At 43.4% G+C, this 13,310-nt stretch overlaps 1 protein-coding gene across 5 annotated transcripts in view; it reads left to right on the top strand.

Annotated features, from left to right (window-relative positions):
* SH3RF2 (SH3 domain containing ring finger 2) overlaps positions 1-13,310 on the top strand; it is a 131,708-nt gene that overhangs the window by 12,128 nt on the left and 106,270 nt on the right. The gene's annotated exons all lie outside the window — the stretch shown is intronic.

A 13,310-nucleotide genomic window follows, 5' to 3' on the forward strand; every position in this document is an offset into this window, starting at 1 on the left:
CCAGCCCAGGGGTTCAGCCAGACTGCAGTGTTAGAGAAGGCAATAATGAAACTGTCCACCAGTCAGAAAACTGGCCCACGTGGCCGCTCCTACCCATCCTTAGGTCTCAGGGTCTCAATGTAACCATCACTCCTCTGGGAAGTCAGCCCTCTTTCCAAATCCTAATCTGGCCATAGGTTCCTCCTCAGCTTCCCAGAGGCCCCAGTGCTGTCCTCTATCTCCCACAGCACGCGTCAGATGGTATAGCATTTTCCACTCACTTCTCTCTCCTACTGAACTATAAGCTCCAGAAGGTTAAGGAGGTGTCTTGTCTCCTCTGTACCTAGCAGACTGGCTGAAATGCAAACAGCATTCAGTAAATATTTAAATCCTGAATGTATGCTGCTTGCCATGTTGCACGAAACTGCAGTTAGATTCAGAAGCTTCATGGCTGAAGAGATCCTGATGTCTTCCCCTGAGGCTAGAGGGAAAGGGGATATACCAGCCATTTTGTCCCCCGGATCCTTTCCAGCCCCTGTCTTGTTGACAAGGGTGTTTCTTGATGTCAAGCCAGGTGTGTTAGGAATGGCACGTAGGTGCTTGCAGGGGATTCAGAGGTAATTGGGAGATGAAAAAAGAAGTCAAACCAGAATGGAGCCAGAGAGAACACCAACTGCCTGACGTGCCACAACCCTCTGAGCAAGCTGCCCTGGATTTGCAGAATTAAGGATGATATTGGTACACACATAGAAGTATTTTAATTGGTTGCCAAGGCAATGCAGCAGAATCAGTGGGCATGGGGCAAGAATAGAACTCTGCAGAGCTGTGTTCAGGAGGGGTGTTTGTGATACTAACAAGCTGTGTGGATCTGAGAAAGGCAAGGCTGCACTGAATCTCATTTGGGACTTTTGCTTAATAAACAGGAATGGCAGAGAAAAGGAGGGACAGAAGAAAAAACTTCCCTTCCTGGCTTTCTGGAGAAGCAGGAAGGACAGTCTTCTGAATTTCAAGTTTCTCCTTGGGTTGGTAAATTCCCATACATGAATGAAATCCAAGTAGACTGGTTCCATGCTTGAAGGCAGGGGGAGTAGGGTGAGTGAAGAATGGAAGGAGATGGCCATGTTCTCTTCCTCCTGAGAAATCATAGAAAGATCCAGGACACAGGAGCCTGCATTTGAATAGAAAGGACATTGCCCATCTTCTTTTATATTAGAAAAGAATTTCTGATTAAACATACATCTTTTTATTGTTTTGGTTTTATTTTCTGAAGATTTTGAAACACTAGGAATTTTTTTTTTCATTGTCGTAAAATTCTGCAGTTGAGACATGTTCTGGGTTTCCTAGCTTCCCCATTCTAGTGGCTATGCCAAGGCCCAGCGAATCAAGTAGACTTCATCCTGTGGAGTGCTTGTCCTGATTGCTTGGGCAAGGAGGGAGGGACCAGGAAAGAGAGAAGCCAGAGAGGAGGTGGACATGTTTATCAGTCAGCACCTTAGCCAACGGCCTTCATGTAGTTCACACCAGGTGCCAGACGCTGTGCGAGATAACCATGGTTTTCCTTGAATTCTCCTAACAACTGTGGAGTCTGGGGTATTTTCCCACTTTAGAAAAGTGGCTAGGAAGTGTCAGAACCAGGATGTGAACCAGGTCTGCCTGCATCCAAGGACTGGGCTCTTAACCAGATCAGTCCAGGTGACCAAGACAAGCACGGTGGTTCCCTTGGAGCTCCACGGAGCTCTGCACTACCTGCCATTGCTGGTTGGTACCTGTTGGCACCAACACTACCATTCTGATGTTGCTGATAAGCTTCCAGACCATAATGTCATCTGTGGCCAACCCATTTCCATGTTAATGATGTGCTATGTCTTAACTGGGTGCCACTTGGTCAGAAATTTAAGATTTTAAGTAGTAGCAATGAGTTTAGGTGAATAGGGAAATGAGACAGGGGGAGTGGAGTCAGAGAAAAGAGGAGGGTAGAGAAGAGAAAGGCAGAAAAGTTTGCATCTGTGATCTACGCTGGGGTAACAGAAACCAGGGAGGGACAAGGAGGAAAGGGAGGCAAGCTGATCAAGTGGCCAAGTGCACAAGGGCAGAATACTTGGGGAGATAACGTTATCAGGAGTTAGAACAAGCTCTGACCCCAAACTGGTCTGCTTTGCCTAGAAATGTAAACAGAGTCAGAACGAAATATTTATGTTCCATTCCTTTTGGAAACCTGTCATCTGGACAGGCCAAATGGTCCATTATAGGTGGGGACAAAAAGAGCCTGAAATTCAGGAAAGTCAGCTTCTAATCCTGCCTTAGCCGAAAACCAACCATGTGACATGAAATGTATCTGAGTGCTTAATAGATGTTAGCAGTTACTGTAGTTACAGGAGAAGTCCCAGATTCTCTGAACCTCCAGATTCTAACATCTCAAATGTAAAATTTGTCCTTTTTGTATTTTACAGAATATATAAATGATGTACAAGAATTTGGATTTATGTTTTTCAGAAATAAAGGTTTTTGGAAAAATATGTACCAGTTTTGAGCCCTTAGAGCCTTCAAGGGACTGTGCTAAATACTTTACCTGCAAAAGCTTTTAAATCCACAGAGCAACACTGTTTTACAGATAAGGAAACTGAGGTTCAGGAATACTTGAGTAGCTTGCCCAAAGTTACTCCTATAGACTGACTCCAAGCCCACATTCTTGACCATTCTTGACATTATGCTGGTTAATCTTGCAGCAACGCTAGCTCTGCCTCTCTTATGCAAAGAGTATGTATAGCACATACCTTCTTTAATGTATTAACGTGGCATTTGTAAATTTCTCTCAAGTCCTGTCCTTTGTAAATCTTGTCACCCCAGAACTACATAATACCGACCACATGTACAGGGATTGAGTGAGTCTTCTAATTCCTTTGTATTCTATGTCTAAAAGAGATCTTAAATGGCCTCCAAGCCAGCCATCCACCTCTCCTGTGCTGCAGTCCTCTCGGACTTGCCACATAACTGGTGCATTTAAATCTCCAGTGTGGGGGAGTTTTCTGTGCCTGAACATACTCTATTCCCTCCACCTCTGGGCAACAGTATTAGAAAAGTCTTCCTGAAATTGAGCCAACAAAACACACCTGTCCTTTCTTTCCATGAGTGATTACAGGTTGTTGAAGGCAACTAAAAGAGGTGCAGTTTATTTTTATTTCTTATTTTCTCCAGGCTGAAATACTTCACTTAGTTCATCTGGTGAGCTGGTTTTAAGTATTCGTAACCCAGGGGGTGAGATTGAGGAATAAGAGCAGGGGCTCTGAAGTCGTAATAGTTAATAAAAATCCCAGTTCGACCTCTTGTTAGCTGTGCGACCTTAGGCAAGTCATTTAATCTCCCTGAGCCCTGATCTCTCCCTCTGAGAATGGGGTGACATTACCTGCCACATACATTGGCTCTGAGGATTAAATGAGATATTACAGGTGACACACTCAAGGACTGGTCCATACATGCATACTTAATACATGTGAATGATTTTTGTTATTCCTCCCTATTATCATTGCCAGTCTCTCTGCATAGGTGTCCATCTTATTTCGCTGAGGGCACCTGGTCCAGGGTCCAGTTGCTTTCTGTTTAAACCATGCACAAATAAGCATTACAGAGTTTTGTCATAGGAAAGATCTCTGAGGTATCTATACACTGGGTTTCAGGTGGCTTCAGGAAGAATTGCCACACTCCTAGGGAATCTCTCTTGGGATCTCTTCCCGGTAAAGAACCTCTAGGTATAACAAGCCTTGCTAAAACAACACGTTAGCAGGAATGTTACTCTTTTTTTTTTTTTAAAGATTTTATTTATTTATTTATTTATTTGAGAGAGAGAGAATGAGAGAGAGAAAGCACATGAGAGGGGGGAAGGTCAGAGGGAGAAGCAGACTCCCCGCCGAGCAGGGAGCCCGATGCGGGACTCGATCCCGGGACTCCAGGATCATGACCTGAGCCGAAGGCAGTCGCCCAACCGACTGAGCCACCCAGGCGCCCGCAGGAATGTTACTCTTGAAAACACCAGAGAAAATACCTTTCCTTTGGCTCTAAGTTTTGGAGGGCACATTTAACATTTCTGTGGGGGCATGGTAGGTTACTGGCATAAAATAAACTTAATAAAAGGAAGATATTTTGCATTGCAATAGTAATACCACTAGTATTCATTCATTATGTAAACATATATTGTTTACTAGGTACCAGATACTAAACTAGGCACTACAATATAACCATAAACAAGATAGACATATAATGTACACTCTCCTAGAATAGATAAAAAGAACCAAAAACCCCATGGTCTTAGTTGGGTTCCCCCAGAATCAGACCCTGTCATGAAGATTGAGTGCTTGTAGATTATTTGAGAGATATAATGACATTGGCAGGAGAGTGGGGATATAAGGGATGGTGGCTAGTAAAGGTGTGTTATAAAGCTAGTTACCACAGGGGGTGACTGGAGCTTCATCCTTTAGGAGAGCTCTGGGAAGAAGCTCAGAATTATCCTGGCCAAGAAGTGAAAGATCTGGGGTATTTATACCCATATATATGTGTGTCAGTCATTGGTTAAGAGCTGCCCCAAGGAACAAAGTAGATTCTAGAAGCTCAAGGGAAGGCTTCCTACAAAATTGTAGGTGCGGGCTATTGGAAGTAAAGCTGGATTGCACAGAAATGGTAAAAGTATCTGAAAAAATGTGGGTTGAGTACCATCTGCATCATGCATACACACTGAATTACCAAAATAATGACAAAATATGATAAAGCTTGCTCTATAAACTAACTCTACACAAAGGTTTGAAATAGAGGATAAAAGGGAAGGTTTCTGACCAGAGTAGTCAAAGAATGCCTTGCTAAGAGGAGGCATTTTTGCTGAGACCTGAAGGATGAGAGGAAGACAGTTGAGTGAAGAGCAGAGAACTGGGTTGCAGCTCTGGAGAACATCCTGAGCCCTGTTCCCAGAGGGCAGAGGGAGCCTAGAGTCTGGGGAACTGACTAGAGACCCAGATGACTGCGGGGGGGGGGGGGGGGAGCAGTATGAAAAAAGGGGAAGGTCTAGAGGGACCAAGGTGCCATGGTGATGAAGGGAGATTGGATCCTACTTGTGAGAAAGATCCAAGACTAGAGCTGACATGACTTTCAGTTTAATATATACTTTGGCTCCTGTGTGAGAGATTAATATCTGGGGGACAAGGATGGAAGTAGAAGATCAATTCTAGTCTTCTGGCTGGGGGGCCTGGACTAAGATGGTGGCAGTGATGGAGAGAAGTGGATGGATACATGAGCAAATCTGAGAGCAGAAACATGAGAACCTCCTGCAATTTGGCCTCTTAATGTGTCACTCACCTTCACTGTGCTAAGCATTTCCATTTAACTCTTGCAACCTCTGCATGAGGTATTACTTTCATCCCCATTTTACAGGTGGAAAGACTTAGGTTCAGGAAGATTAACTTGCTGAAGGTCACACCAAGAATAAGAGACAAAGGTGGATTTGGCCAAAGTCAGTGCTCTTAAGGAGCTCTGTTGTAGCATTAAGACAGAGGGGTGGGGATCAGCCACATGTCACTCTCTCTGAATGTGTATATCACTGTTCACTTCAACAGTGTTCACTTGCAGGATGTCTGTGAGACAGAGAGAAAATCGCAGGCATTAAAACCCAAAGCCACAGGTTTGAATCCCAGCTCTCTCACTTGCTGACTATCATTATAACTTTCTGGGCCTCAGTTTCCTTCCTAGTAAAGTTGCATAACACCTACTTCAAATGGTTGTTCTTGAGATTAAATGGTAGGTTATAAAGTTGAATCAGTAAGGTGTCCCAGCATCACTTCAGATCACCTCCCCAGGTGCCTCCAGCTGGGAGCAGAATTAGGGCCAAGTCAGGCTCCCAGCCTTGGGAGTTGGTTCAGGAGACTTGACTCTGAGGACTCCGGGACAGGTTCCTTCAAAGGAGAACTCATCCAAGCAAATTCCTCCCATGACTCTGCCTGAGGCCCGACCTAGACTGAGTACTGTGTAAAGGCACTCCTAAATTGAGTTCATCTCAGGCTTTTTTGAAAAATGCTACCTTATAAGGAATCATAAAGCATAGGTGCTGAGAGCCACAAAGGGCTAAAAAAAAAATCTCACCTGGTGTCTTACACACACGTGAAGTCTAAGGCTTAGCGAGAAGAACAGACTTTCCAAGGCCACACATTTGTACAGTGAATAGGCACAAGGACCAAACTCCAGGTCTCCTGAATCACAGTCTGAGCACTTTGTGTGTTACTAAACAGCCTTGCATCTTCCACAAACCATTGTAATTAGTTTGCTGGGCTTGGGTCAGAGGCCTCCAAAGCAGATTTCAGCATAAAGAATATTTTTAGAAGCATGAACACATTCAGATCATGTGTAGTGTTTTGCACTGTGGCCTCTTCAGGGCACTTTCAGACCTCTGGAGCCCAACTGCAATTTGGTCTGAGAAGCAAATAACCATTTACGTAGTCTCACAGTTTATGCCAATTTTGAGCCTCAAAAGGCAGTTTCCAAAGACTCAGGGGACAGCACAAGGGAGAAGCTAAACAGAGAGACAGACCAAAACTAAGTAGCAATGAAACCATGTTTCAAATGAAGAACAAAAGGTCTGAAGACGCTAAGCATGGAATTAGCCGCAAGTGCCTCCAACATCATGGATATTGTTATCCAAAAGCCCTTTTGTAGGCAACCATTTGCCTCACTCCAACGATTTTGGTTTTCGGTTGTGTGTGTGTATGTGTGTGTGTTGCTGTTTAACATTTTAAATTATTTCCAAAGAATAGAAAAATGATCACTGGGTCACAGGAGATGAATATTTTCAAGCCTCCCATATATAGTATTAATTTGCTTTCATCTGTGTTTGCAGACCTCTTTCAACTGCAAGTTACTAAAACCCACCTCAGGCTACCCCAAACGAAAGTGGGAGTTTGTCAGCTCGAAGAGTGGCAACCTCAGGGCCTCTTAAGGACCCAGATTGTCCTTTCACATCACTCTCCCATGTCTTGATTCCACTTCTTTCTGTATATTGGCATCATTCACTCCAGTTGCAAATGACATTTTCCATGATGCGCATCGAAGAAGGTGCATCCTCCTGGGTTCTTAGTTACAAACAATAGAATCTGCTGCAAAAACAGATTCAAGAGACAGGATTCATAAAAAAGGATGTGAGGTAGTTCACAGAACTCCTAGGAGGGTTGCAAAGCCTGATTTGAGGCCCCCTTGGCAGGAACAATGCCCCAGATGACCAAGGGCTGCCTTCCAGGGCTGACCCCACTGGCACTGAACACTGAGGCTTGCCCTGGCCCTGTTCCTCCTACTGCTGCAACTGGAGGTCACCCTAGCTTTAGCAAACTCTGCCACCTTGCCACCAAATGGAGGTGAGTCTAGCCTGGTCCCCTCTTTGTGTCACTAGCTCCCAATTTGAAATTCAAGTTAGGTCTCTCAATTGACAAAACCTAAATCCCTGACTGCAAGCCATACTGATAAAGCTGGCATCTGAACTTCTTAATTTTGAGGCAGTTTCTGCCACCCACCAAGATTTATAATGTAGGTGAGTTCCCAAACATAGAAAGGGGGTTCAGATACAGGGCATTCAAAAGAATCCTGAGTATGTACTGTAAGAAACACAGCAACAGCTCAGATTTACACCGTCCCAGCTCCATAACACCAGGAGAGAAGGAAAGTCTCTTCCAGCACCACCTAGTTCAGTACCTAGCACTTAGTACATACCTGTCAAACTGAAAGGACCCAGAAGCTTTAAAAAATAAGGCCTGATTCTTTTTTTTTTTTTTTTTAAAGATTTTATTCATTTATTTGAGAGAGAGAGAATGAGAGACAGAGAGCATGAGAGGGAGGAGGGTCAGAGGGAGAAGCAGACCCCCCGCCGAGCAGGGAGCCCGATGCGGGACTCGATCCCGGGACTCCAGGATCATGACCTGAGCCGAAGGCAGCCGCTTAACCAACTGAGCCACCCAGGCGCCCCTAAAAAATAAGGCCTGATTCTAAATCCTAAGACTCCTTTGTGTCCGATCCTGACAAGACTAAGATGGAATTAAAGTCTTATGTCCTCCTCATTTCCCTCCATATGAAAAGTTTGTTCCCTGAGCCTTTGTTTAAGATGGCCAGGTTGACCTACCTCACTTAGTCTTTTGTGACTATCTAATTTCTTTTTCGGAGGTAGGGGGAAAGAACATAGCATTTCTGATAAATGGAAATCTGGCAGTTTGACCAATGGAAGTCTACTGAAATAGAAAATGAGATTCTTGCCTAGGAAGAATATTAACAGGATGTAAAATTGCTATTGGCACTTAAAGATACATTAGCAGGGTCAAAAGTGGGATCAAAAAGAACCCAATAGGCAAGGCAGATGGCAAATAAATTCTCAGTTTCATTGAAAACAGGGCAGGAAGTTAGAATGCAATCCCTCAAAGAGCTTTCACAGGTAGTGTGATATTCGCTAGCAGCAGCAGCTGATGGAAATTTTCATACAGATGCTGAAATTAGCTTTGCTAACACATATTCCTGTGGTGAGCACCACCCAGCCTTGACTCTTGCAAAGTTGCCCATGGAGATAAAGTGAAGAGGCCAAACTGGTATCACTTTTGAAGACAGGAGGATTTTTTAGGAGCCACTGCTCTCCTGCAAACATCCTTTTCTTTCTTTTCTTTTTTTTTTTTTTCTTTTTAACAAAAGAGTTTTTTGGTGGGGAAAAATCCTAAGGGGTTCATCTTTAGATGTCATTTGTGACAGTCTCCCTAATTTGGTAGTAAAAATCAGGATGTGTTGAGTCGTAAGAGTTTACTCATTTCTCTGGAAAGCACATTCTTCAACTCATCTCCAGATTACTCCTGCCTCTTTCTGGCCTGGGGGAAGGGAGAGAGCCAGACAGAGAGAACATGGCCGTAGTGGATGAAGTAACACTCCGTATTTTAGGTGCAGATAGGGAACTATTTCAGGATTCTTTGGAATGAAAGGACCGAAATACCTAAAATATAGGAAATAATCATTGTGATGAGTGGTCAAAAGAATTTTTTAGCTTTGGTCTAAAAAAAAGAAGTCTGGGCATCCACTTGGGGGCATGTACTGTAACCACAGTGGTGTTGTCATTTTAACTGAAGTTGCTGACTGCAGCTGTCAATTCAGTAAGAAAGAGAAGTTGGCCAAATCAGATGTGTCAACCTGATGTCAATTTTTATATTGATACTGTTTAGACCAGTGTATCCAAGGAAATTTCCTTTACATCAACACAGTTTGTCAGCTCTACGTATGGACGACCTTTCCGGGTGTAATTTACAAAATTCCTTGCCAAACTAACTTGAAAAAAAATGGGAGAGGGTGACTAGAGGATCGGTTTCATGGAGATCTGACGAGTGGATCTCAGGCATGGTGGGATCTATGAGTTCACAGTGATCTGAATTCTGTCTCTCTCCTCTGCCTGCTGCTGCTTTCTTCATTCTCAGGGAAGTTCTTTCCAGGAGGAAGATACTGGCAGCCAAAGTCTACATCATTCTTTTTTTTTTCCCCAAAGTTTATTTTTTTTTTTATTAACATATAATGTATTATTTGTTTCAGAGGTACAGGTCTGTGATTCATCAGTCTTACGCAATTCACAGCGCTCACCATAGCACATACCCTCCCCAATGTCTATCACCCAGCCACCCCATCCCTCCCACCCCCCACCACTCCAGCAACCCTCAGTTTGTTTCCTGAGATTAAGAATTCCTCATATCAGTGAGATCATATGATACTTGTCTTTCTCTGATTGACTTATTTCACTTAGCATAATACCCTCCAGTTCCATCCACGTCGTTGCAAATGGCAAGATTTCGGGTTTTTTGATGGCTGCATAATATTCCATTGTATATATATACACACCACACCTTCTTTATCCATTCATCTGTTGATGGACATCTCAACTCTTTCCATAGTTTGACTATTGTGGACATTGCTGCTATAAACATTGGGGTGCAGGTACCCCTTAGGATCACTACATTTGTATCTTTGGGGTAAATACCCAGTAGTGCAGTTGCTGGGTCCTAGGGTAGCTCTATTTTCAACTTTTTGAGGAACCTCCATACTGTTTTCCAGAGTGGCCGCACCAGCTTGCATTCCCACCAACAGTGTAGGAGGGTTCCCCTTTCTCCGCATCCCCGCCAACATCTGTCGTTTCCTGACTTGTTAATTTTAGCCATTCTGACTGGTGTGAGGTGGTATCTCATGGAGGTTTTGATTTGGATTTCCCTGATGCCGAGCGATATTGAGCACTTTTTCATGTGTCTGTTGGCCATTTGGATGTCTTCTTTGGAAAAATGTCTGTTCATGTCTTCTGCCCATTTCTTGATTGGATTATTTGTTCTTTGGGTGTTGAGTTTGGTAAGTTTATAGATTTTGAATACTAGCCCTTTATCTGATATGTCATTTGCAAATATCTTCTCCCATTCTGTTGGTTGTCTTTTGGTTTTGTTGACTGTTTCCTTTATTCTTAAAGCTCTTAATCTTAGAGAAATGGAGGGTGTCTTCTTCCATGACAGGTCTACCAGGAAGATTCCAATTAGCTTACCTTGGGTCCAGTGTGCCTCTCTGAGCAATTGTGGTGAATAGGATAGAAAGAATACTCTGATTAGTCAGGACTAGGTCCCGCAGCCAACCCTCAAGCCAGAGGGCAGGGTGGGGTCAGCCCTCCAGCACCACAGGGACTGAGCAGAATTATTAGGGAATACAGGAGAGGTGGTTTACAAGAGGAAGAGGGTCTGTGCAGAAAAATATGTCCAGAAGAATACATTTAAATCCTGGTACGTTTTTAGGATTATTAACTTTCAAGCACAACAGTTAAAAGCAAAAGGGAACCAAAATTCAAAGTACCCACCCCCCAACACCTTATTATTTCCCTGAACCCTCTCATCTTCCATCTAGCCTTTTCATCACCGCACAAATCAATCTATCAAAATCCTGCTCGAACATTTTAAGGTCCTGTTCAAATGCTGCCTCTTTGGAAAATCTTCTCGGTTGGTCCCCACGAGATTCTGTCTCCCTCTTCAGCTCCTGTATCCTGACCCAGCTCGCACTACCTTGCCCTGCCTTCATATGTATTATATACACATGCTTTTGCTTTATGCCCTCTGCCCCCTGCACCACCATATTAAAACTCAGAATATCCTTTAAAAAGAAACAGACTGAGGGGGCAAGAGAAGGAGGAAGAAAAGAGTCTGAGTATTTCTTGTCTGTTTCTCCTCCTGGACTCAATTCCTAGCGGGCAATGACTCTGCAATGTTCAACTCTTCCTTTTTTTATGTCTTGCACAAAATAAACACTGCATGCATGGATGGATGGATGGATGGGTGCATGGATGGATGGATGGATGGACAGATGGATGGAGGGATGGATGGATAAATGAATGACTGTCATTACAACTAAGAGTTAGTTGTAGGCTGGCATAAACCTTCCCCTTGTACTAATAAGGAAGAGTTCCTATGACTGAAGGGATTAAGATCAGCTGATCTTAACTTTATAGTACAAGGTGTCCTAACCACACTGAGAACAAATAGTACATAATACACTTAAATTATTGCAGAAGAGAACTGGTTTTAATGTAATGAAAAACTACCCTCCTCTCAGGCTGATTAAGTACCAGAACCCCTCCTACCATCACTTATAATTACTTTCCAAGTTTCCCAAAGACAAGGGGCTGGATTAAATGTTGTCAGGTGATCCTCAACCTTGTCCCTCACCCCCAGCTCTTTGATTCCTTGGAGTTCCCCCTAAATGTTTTGGGTTTTGTATTGTAACATCTCCATATCACCAGAACATCCAAAAACTGCAGTTCTAGTTAAGTTCTGCTTACAGAAAAAGAAGTAAGCAGATTGTAGAGACTTGCCCTTGTCTCTTTAGGCTGTGGATCCTTCAGTGATCCACCTCAGGGCTCCGCTTAGTTTTCATGCAAAATGCTCCAGTTGAAAAACATTTTCTTGTATGTTCTGAGAATAATTAAATGATGTAGCAAACTCATTTTTGAGGATTTGTTCTTTCTGACAGAGCTGTTCAGAAAGCCAAAACTAGAAGAACCCTATCTTAGCCATTTGTAGTTCTTCAGTTTTTCTCCTAGAAATGGCACTGCCATGTTTTGTCGGTGGTGTTTACCCTCAGGCTGTGTCTGATTCTATAAGTAGTCATCAAATGAAGATTGATGTGACTTCAGTTGTTCATCTGGGGCTATATTAGCCCCACAGTAAACAGTCAGTTGACACGCTGTGTTACAAATCCCTGTAAAACTGTTCTGAGCAATCTTCATTTTACTATCTAGAGCCATCATCATTTTGGGGGTTTTTTTTTAAAGATTTTATTTATTCATTTGAGAGAGAGAGAGCACGAGCAGAGGGAGGGGCAGGGGGAGAAGCAGACTCCACGATGAGCAGGGAGCCCAATGCAGGGCTGGGTCCCAGGACCCTGGGATCATGACCTAACGAAAGGCAGATGCTTAACTGAGCCACCCAGGCGCCCTAAGCCATCATCATTTTGGATGAGGGTGATGGCAGTCTTCTCTCTAGAGAAGAAAAAGAAAGTTGAATTTCGATTGTAATCATTTCAATAAACGTTGCCTTTTGCACAGAGAGCATTAGACTGGGCATTGTAAGGTTTTTAAAGCTGAAAAGAACTAATATAGTCAGTGTTTACGTTAACTACTCTAAGTATCATTCATCCTTTCAGCAAATATTTATCAGCCACCACCATATGGCAGACAGATTGCCAGGCTCAAGGGGAGACACAGTGGAGAAAAGTGTATATGCAGTTTTCTCTTATGGAGCATGCAGTCTAGTGTTAGGTAGTGAAACACACAAATAAATACATAATTTTAAGTGCAGTTGGTCTTAACAAGGAAAAGCCTTGAAAGCTGTGGCCTTCTCATGAGGAGGGATATTTTGGATGATATTTGAGGAGGGAGACATAATTAAGATGAGGATCAGAGACCAAAAAAGGTACTTCCTGAGCAAATAAAGGGTAAGTCAGGATAAGCCAACTGAGGAGATGGGCAAGGGTATTAGAGACAAAGGAAATGGCTTGTGCAAAAGTCCTGAGGAGGGCAGAATGAACTGCTAGAGGACAGGACGTAAGCCTTGGAAAGAAGGAGAAAGGAGTCACAGGGAAGGAAAGGGGGAGGCAGGGACCCAATCAGATGTTAAGGACAATGGGAAGCCACTGATGTTTTAGAGGAAAACAGGATGACCCAGTTTACATTTTCTCAAGATCATTCTGGCTGCCTTGGTGAGAAGCACTGGGTGAGGGCAAAGTGGCAACAGGAAGACCTATTAGGAGAACATGGCCAAGGGAGA

The sequence above is a fragment of the Mirounga angustirostris genome, unplaced genomic scaffold, assembly GCF_029215605.1.
Source record: "Mirounga angustirostris isolate CCGP_5_RB_7025 unplaced genomic scaffold, mMirAng1.0.hap1 SCAF_7, whole genome shotgun sequence".
Lineage (NCBI taxonomy): Eukaryota > Metazoa > Chordata > Mammalia > Carnivora > Phocidae > Mirounga > Mirounga angustirostris.